Source organism: Cryptomeria japonica, unplaced genomic scaffold (assembly GCF_030272615.1).
Source record: "Cryptomeria japonica unplaced genomic scaffold, Sugi_1.0 HiC_scaffold_689, whole genome shotgun sequence".
In the NCBI taxonomy this organism is placed as follows: Eukaryota; Viridiplantae; Streptophyta; class Pinopsida; order Cupressales; family Cupressaceae; genus Cryptomeria; species Cryptomeria japonica.
Window position 1 is genome coordinate 1 of NW_026729479.1, and position 7500 is coordinate 7500.

A 7500-nucleotide genomic window follows, 5' to 3' on the forward strand; every position below is an offset into this window, starting at 1 on the left:
CGCACCTTGGAGCACACATCGGAGCGCTCCCAGGTTCGCACCAGCGTTGCGCACCTTTGATGCGCTGCCTTCACTAATTTCCAGAAAAGGCAAAAAAAAACGATATTTTAAAATTTCCGTTCTGAAAGATAGTGAAAAAAACGGAACGCGGGTGCCATCTTGAGCCCTTCCTGGTGCGCAGCCCAGGCAAGTTGTGCGCACCAAGGTGCCCACCCTGGCGGAGGTGCGCGCCCGGGGCAAACCGGGCTCCGACTTCGTGCACTGCATGGTGCCCACCAAGGCGCGCAACCCAGCCAAGGTGCCCACCGCAGCGAAGGTGCACGCGAGGTGCACACCCGGGGCAAACCGGGCTCCGACTTCGTGCACGCCGCACCTTGGAGCACACTTCAGAGCGCTCCTTGGTGCGCACCAGGGCGCGCAACCCAGCCGAGGTGCCCACCCCGGCGAAGGTGCACGCGAGGTGCGCACCCGGGGCAAACCGGGCTCCGACTTCGTGCACGCCATGGTGCCCACCGCGGCGAAGGTGCGCACCCGGGGCAAACCGGGCTCCGACTTCGTGCACGCCGCACCTTGGAGCACACTTCGGAGCGCTCCTTGGTGCGCACCATGGTGCCCACCAGGCCGCGCAACCCAGCCAAGGTGTGCGCACCAAGGTGCACGCGAGGTGCGCACCCGGGGCAAACCGGGGTCCGACTTCGTGCACGCCGCACCTTGGAGCACACATCGGGGCGCTCCCGGGTTCGCACCGGCGTTGCGCACCGTGGTGGGCACCTCGGAGCACACCAAGGTGGGCAGCGAGGTGCGCACCTTTGATGCGATGCCTTCACTAATTTCCATAAAAGGCAAAAAAAAAACGAGATTTTAAAATTTCCGTTTTGAAAGATAGTGAGAAAAAGGGAATGCTGGTGCCATCTTGAGCCCGCCCTGGTGCGCAGCCCAGCCAAGGTTTGCGCACCAAGGTGCCCACCCTGGCGAAGGTGCGCGCCCGGGCAATTAACCCAACTTCCAACTTCGCGCGCGCCAGGGTGGGAGCGCACCCAACAACCGGGCCTGGGAAGAGCCAATGCGAGAAACCCCACCAAACTCTCTGACAAAAAAAGAGGGGGCGCTCCAGTAACCCCGCTTCGGAGCGCACCCTGGGCAAACCCAGCCAAGGTGCCCACCCCGGCCAAGGTGCAGGCGAGGTGCGCACCCGGGGCAAACCGGGCTCCGACAACGTGCACGCCGCACCTTGGAGCACACTTCGTAGCGCTCCCGGGTGCGCACCTCAGAGCACACCAAGGTGGGCAGCGAGGTGCGCACCTTTGATGCGCTGCCTTCACTAATTTCCAGAAAAGGCAAAAAAAAAAGGAGATTTTAAAATTTCCGTTTTGAAAGATAGTGAAAAAAACGGAACGCGCGTGCCATCTTGAGCCCGCCCTGGTGCGCAGCCCAGGTAAGGTGCCACCCTGGCAAAGGTGCGCACCCGGGCAATTAACCCTACTTCCGACTTCGTGCGCGCCAGGGTGGCAACCGGGCCTCGGAAGAGCCAATGCGAGAAACCCCACCAAACGCTCCGACAAAAAAAGAGGCGGCGCTCCAATAACCCCGCTTCGGAGCGCAGCCGGGGCAAACCAAGCCAAGGTGCCCACCCCGACGAAGGTGCACGCGAGGTGCGCACCCGGGGCAAACCGGGCTCCGACAACGTGCACGCAGCACCTTGGAGCACACTTCGAAGCACTCCCGGGTGCCCACCGGCGTTGCGCACCGTGGTGGGCAGCGAGGTGCGCACCTTTGATGCGCTGCCTTCACTAATTTCCAGAAAAAGGCAAAAAAAAATGAGATTTTAAAATTTCCGTTTTGAAAGATAGTGAAAAAAAAGGAACGCGGGTGCCATCTTGAGCCCGCCCTGGTGCGCAGCCCAGGCAAGGCATGCGCACCAAGGTGCCCACCCGAGGTGCACACCCGGGGCAAACCGGGCTCCGACTTCGTGCAGGCCGCACCTTGGAGCACACTTCGGAGCGCTCCTTGGTGCGCACCATGGTGCCCACCAGGGCGCACCCGAGGCAAACCGGGCTCCGACTTCGTGCACGCCGCACCTTGGAGCACACATCGGAGCGCTCCCAGGTTCGCACCAGCGTTGCGCACCTTTGATGCGCTGCCTTCACTAATTTCCAGAAAAGGCAAAAAAAAACGATATTTTAAAATTTCCGTTCTGAAAGATAGTGAAAAAAACGGAACGCGGGTGCCATCTTGAGCCCTTCCTGATGCGCAGCCCAGGCAAGTTGTGCGCACCAAGGTGCCCACCCTGGCGGAGGTGCGCGCCCGGGGCAAACCGGGCTCCGACTTCGTGCACTGCATGGTGCCCACCAAGGCGCGCAACCCAGCCAAGGTGCCCACCGCAGCGAAGGTGCACGCGAGGTGCGCACCCGAGGTGCACACCCGGGGCAAACCGGGCTCCGACTTCGTGCACGCCGCACCTTGGAGCACACTTCAGAGCGCTCCTTGGTACGCACCAGGGCGCGCAACCCAGCCAAGGTGCTCACCCCGGCGAAGGTGCACGCGAGGTGCGCACCCGGGGCAAACCGGGCTCGGACTTCGTGCACGCCGCACCTTGGAGCACACATCGGAGCGCTCCCGGGTTCGCACCAGCATTGCGCACCTTTGATGCGCTGCCTTCACTAATTTCCAGAAAAGGCAAAAAAAAGAAAAAAATGAGATTTTAAAATTTCCGTTTTGAAAGATAGTGAAAAAAACGGAACGCGGGTGCCATCTTGAGCCCGCCCTGGTGTGCAGCCCAGGCAAGTTGTGCGCACCAAGGCACCCACCCTGGCCAAGGTGGGTCACGGGGTGGGTCCTAGGGTGGGTAACGGGGTGGGTACTAAGGTGCGTGCCAAGGTGGGTCATAGGGTGGGTGCCAAGGTGGGCACCAGGGTGGGTGTGCACCAACCCTAGCCAGGGTAGGTCACGGGGTGGTTGTCGGGGTGGGCGTCAAGGAGCCAAGGTGGGTGGCAAGTAGCCAAGTTGCGTGCCAAGGTGGGTGTCGGGGTGGGTGCCAAGGATCCAAGGTGGGTGCCAAGGAACCAAGGTGGGTGTCTGGGTGGGTGCCGAGGTGGGAGCCAGGGTGGGTCCCAAGGTGAGTGCAAAGGTGGGTGCCAGGGTCAAGGTGAGTGCCAATGTGGGTTCCAAGGTGCCAGGGTCAGGGTGAGTGCCAATGTGGGTTCAAAGGTGCTAAGTTGGGTGCGAGGTTGGGTGCGAGGGTGGGTGGGTGCCAAGGTGTGCTAGGTGGAAGCCCGGGTGGGTCGGCATCCCATGGGTGTCGAGTTGGGTGCCTGATGGGTGCTTCTTGTCAAGTTTTAGTCGTCGGGACTCATTTCGAGCCTTAGAGGTCGTTTCTTGTCCGGTTGCCCTGTCTTCGACCTGGGAACCCAATTTTGGTCCTCGGGTCCCATTTTTTTTTGTCTCGCATCCCACTTTTGGCCTGTGGCCTTTTCGGGGTCGATTCTCGTTTTGGGCATCAGAGCATGTTTCTTCTCCTAAAACCCAATATTTGTTTATTAAGTCTCGGAACACATTTTTGTTCTCGTGGACCCATCATGGGTCTTGGAACGCATTTGTGGTCCTTGGGTCCCATTTTGCATCCCGAAACTTGTGTTTTGGTGCTTGATCCCTATTTTGGGTGCCCACCTTGCACCAAGTGCGCACCCGGGGCAAACCGAGCGCCTTGGTGCACCGGGGCAAGATCGAGCGTGCACCCGAGGCGCCCCGAACATGCACCAAGGTGCACTCGGCCCACATGTGAGCGCAGGTCGTTGCGCCCGAGGTGGTGTGTGGGCACCGCGTTGCAGACGGGACACTGCACGCACACGACGCCCCCTCCAGGTGCACGCACGTAGGCCGGGCCGGGTGCACACCCGACGCCCTAGCAAGGTGCGCGCACCCGGGCAGGGCTCACACTTGGCGAACGGGGCGCACTTCGCGAGGGAGGGTGTGCACCTCGACGGGGGTGGGTGGCCGGGGTGGATTCGCACGTGGGTCGCGGTTTGCTAAGTACACACTGCGACAAGCTCATAACGGGTGCGATCATACCAGCGTTAGTGCACCGGATCCCATCAGAACTCCGCAGTTAAGCGCGCTTGGGCCGGAGTAGTACTGGGATGGGTGACCTCCCGGGAAGTCCCGGTGTTGCACCCTTTTTTAGTTTTTCGCCGGGCGTCGCAATGCTATTTGAATAAACCTTTTGCCCGTTTGCGTTCTCGTCGGGGCCGGGCCGGGCCGGGGTGCGCTGCCCGCACTACCGCGCGCGCGGGGGCGACACCGAGCGCGCACCCGAGGCGCCCCGAGCACACAGGCCACGGTGCAACCCGGGCGTTGTGCGCGCACCCCGGTGCGCCCGAGGTGCTGCGCGCGCACCCAGGTGAAATCGGTGTGCACCTCGGCCAGTGCGCGCTCGGTCGAGTCGCGCACGTTGGCCAAGGTGCACGGTGATGTTTCTTACTCTAAGGTTCCGCACCAGACGCCCGGGACAGGTGAGCGAAGCTGGGCGGGGCCGGGTGCGCGGCCGGGGCAGGTGCACGCAGCTGGAGAGAGCTTTGGAGCACACTTCGGAGCGCACCAATGATGCGCTCCATTCAAAAGTTTCCTGAAAAGGCAAAAAAAGTTGAGATTATAGAATTTCCCACTTGAGAGATTGTAAAAAAAAAAAATTTAAAATGAAGGAAACGCGGGTGCCAAGGTGTGCGCAGCCCAGCCAAGGTGTGCGCACCAAGGCGCCCACCCTGGCGAAGGTGCACGCAAGGTGCGCACCCGAGGCAAACCGGACAATTAACCCAACTTTCGACTTCGCGCGCACCTTGGAGCGCACTTCGGAGCGCTCCTTGGTGCGCACCAATCTTGGGCACCTCGGAGTGCACCATGGCGCCCACCAAGGTGCGCACCCGGGGCAAACCGAGCTCCGACTTCGTGCGCACCTTGGAGCGCACGAAAGGTGCGCACCATGGCGCCCACCAAGGTGCGCAGCCCAGCCAAGGCGTGCGCATCAAGGTGCGCACCCTGGCGAAGGTGCGCACCCGGGGCAAACCGAGCTCCGACTTCGTGCGCACCTTGGAGCGCACAAAAGGTGCGCAACCCAGCCAAGGTGTGCGCACCCCGGTCAAACCGAGCTCCGAATCGTGCGCACCAGAGGTGCACGCCATCGTGCGCACCTTGGAGCACACTTCGGAGCCCTCCTTGGTGCGCGCCGATGTTGCGCACCTCGGAGCGCACCCGGGGAAAACAATGCAATTAACCCGACTTTCGACTTCGTGGGCACCTCGGAGCGCTCTCGGGTTCGCACCTCGGAGCACACCGAGGTGCGCACCTTTGATGCGCTGCCTTCACCAATTTCCAGAAAAGGCAAGAAAACATTGAGAAGGTGTGCGCACCGAGGTGCCCACCCTGGCGAAGGTGCACGCGAGGTGCGCACCCGGGGCAAACCGGGCTCCGACTTCGTGCACGCCGCACCTTGGAGCACACTTCGGAGCGCTCCTTGGTGCGCACCAGGGCGCGCAACCCAGCCGAGGTGCCCACCCCGGCGAAGGTGCACGCGAGGTGCGCACCCGGGGCAAACCGGGCTCCGACTTCGTGCACGCCATGGTGCCCACCGCGGCGAAGGTGCACGCGAGGTGCGCACCCGGGGCAAACCGGGCTCCGACTTCGTGCACGCCGCACCTTGGAGCACACTTCGGAGCGCTCCTTGGTGCGCACCATGGTGCCCACCAGGGCGCGCAACCCCGCCGAAGGTGCACGCGAGGTGCGCACCCGGGGCAAACCGGGCTCCGACTTCGTGCACGCCGCACCTTGGAGCACACTTCGGAGCGCTCCTTGGTGCGCACCATGGTGCCCACCAGGGCGCGCAACCCCGCCGAAGGTGCACGCGAGGTGCGCACCCGGGGCAAACCGGGCTCCGACTTCGTGCACGCCATGGTGCGCACCGCGGCGAAGGTGCGCACCCGGGGCAAACCGGGCTCCGACTTCGTGCACGCCGCACCTTGGAGCACACTTCGGAGCGCTCCTTGGTGCGCACCAGGGCGCGCAACCCAGCCGAGGTGCCCACCCCGGCGAAGGTGCACGCGAGGTGCGTACCCGGGGCAAACCGGGCTCCGACTTCGTGCACGCCGCACCTTGGAGCACACTTCGGAGCGCTCCTTGGTGCGCACCATGGTGCCCACCAGGCCGCGCAACCCAGCCAAGGTGTGCGCACCAAGGTGCACGCGAGGTGCGCACCCGGGGCAAACCGGGGTCCGACTTCGTGCACGCCGCACCTTGGAGCACACATCGGGGCGCTCCCGGGTTCGCACCGGCGTTGCGCACCGTGGTGGGCACCTCGGAGCACACCAAGGTGGGCAGCGAGGTGCGCACCTTTGATGCGATGCCTTCACTAATTTCCATAAAAGGCAAAAAAAAAATGAGATTTTAAAATTTCCGTTTTGAAAGATAGTGAGAAAAAGGGAATGCTGGTGCCATCTTGAGCCCGCCCTGGTGCGCAGCCCAGCCAAGGTGTGCGCACCAAGGTGCCCACCCTGGCGAAGGTGCGCGCCCGGGCAATTAACCCAACTTCCAACTTCGCGCGCGCCAGGGTGGGAGCGCACCCAACAACCGGGCCTGGGAAGAGCCAATGCGAGAAACCCCACCAAACGCTCTGACAAAAAAAGAGGGGGCGCTCCAGTAACCCCGCTTCGGAGCGCACCCTGGGCAAACCCAGCCAAGGTGCCCACCCTGGCCAAGGTGCAGGCGAGGTGCGCACCCGGGGCAAACCGGGCTCCGACAACGTGCACGCCGCACCTTGGAGCACACTTCGTAGCGCTCCCGGGTGCGCACCTCAGAGCACACCAAGGTGGGCAGCGAGGTGCGCACCTTTGATGCGCTGCCTTCACTAATTTCCAGAAAAGGCAAAAAAAAAAGGAGATTTTAAAATTTCCGTTTTGAAAGATAGTGAAAAAAACGGAACGCGCGTGCCATCTTGAGCCCGCCCTGGTGCGCAGCCCAGGTAAGGTGCCCACCCTGGCAAAGGTGCGCACCCGGGCAATTAACCCTACTTCCGACTTCGTGCGCGCCAGGGTGGCAACCGGGCCTCGGAAGAGCCAATGCGAGAAACCCCACCAAACGCTCCGACAAAAAAAGAGGCGGCGCTCCAATAACCCCGCTTCGGAGCGCAGCCGGGGCAAACCCAGCCAAGGTGCCCACCCCGACGAAGGTGCACGCGAGGTGCGCACCCGGGGCAAACCGGGCTCCGACAACGTGCACGCAGCACCTTGGAGCACACTTCGAAGCACTCCCGGGTGCCCACCGGCGTTGCGCACCGTGGTGGGCAGCGAGGTGCGCACCTTTGATGCGCTGCCTTCACTAATTTCCAGAAAAAGGCAAAAAAAAATGAGATTTTAAAATTTCCGTTTTGAAAGATAGTGAAAAAAAAGGAACGCGGGTGCCATCTTGAGCCCGCCCTGGTGCGCAGCCCAGGCAAGGCATGCGCACCAAGGTGCC

At 62.4% G+C, this 7500-nt stretch overlaps 1 non-coding gene across 1 annotated transcript; it reads left to right on the plus strand.

The window, feature by feature from the left end:
• Window positions 1-4054: 4054 nt before the first annotated feature.
• Window positions 4055-4173, plus strand: LOC131872610 (5S ribosomal RNA). Its single transcript, XR_009370731.1, has one exon. It is a non-coding gene; the product is annotated as a 5S ribosomal RNA (ribosomal RNA).
• Window positions 4174-7500: the final 3327 nt, after the last annotated feature.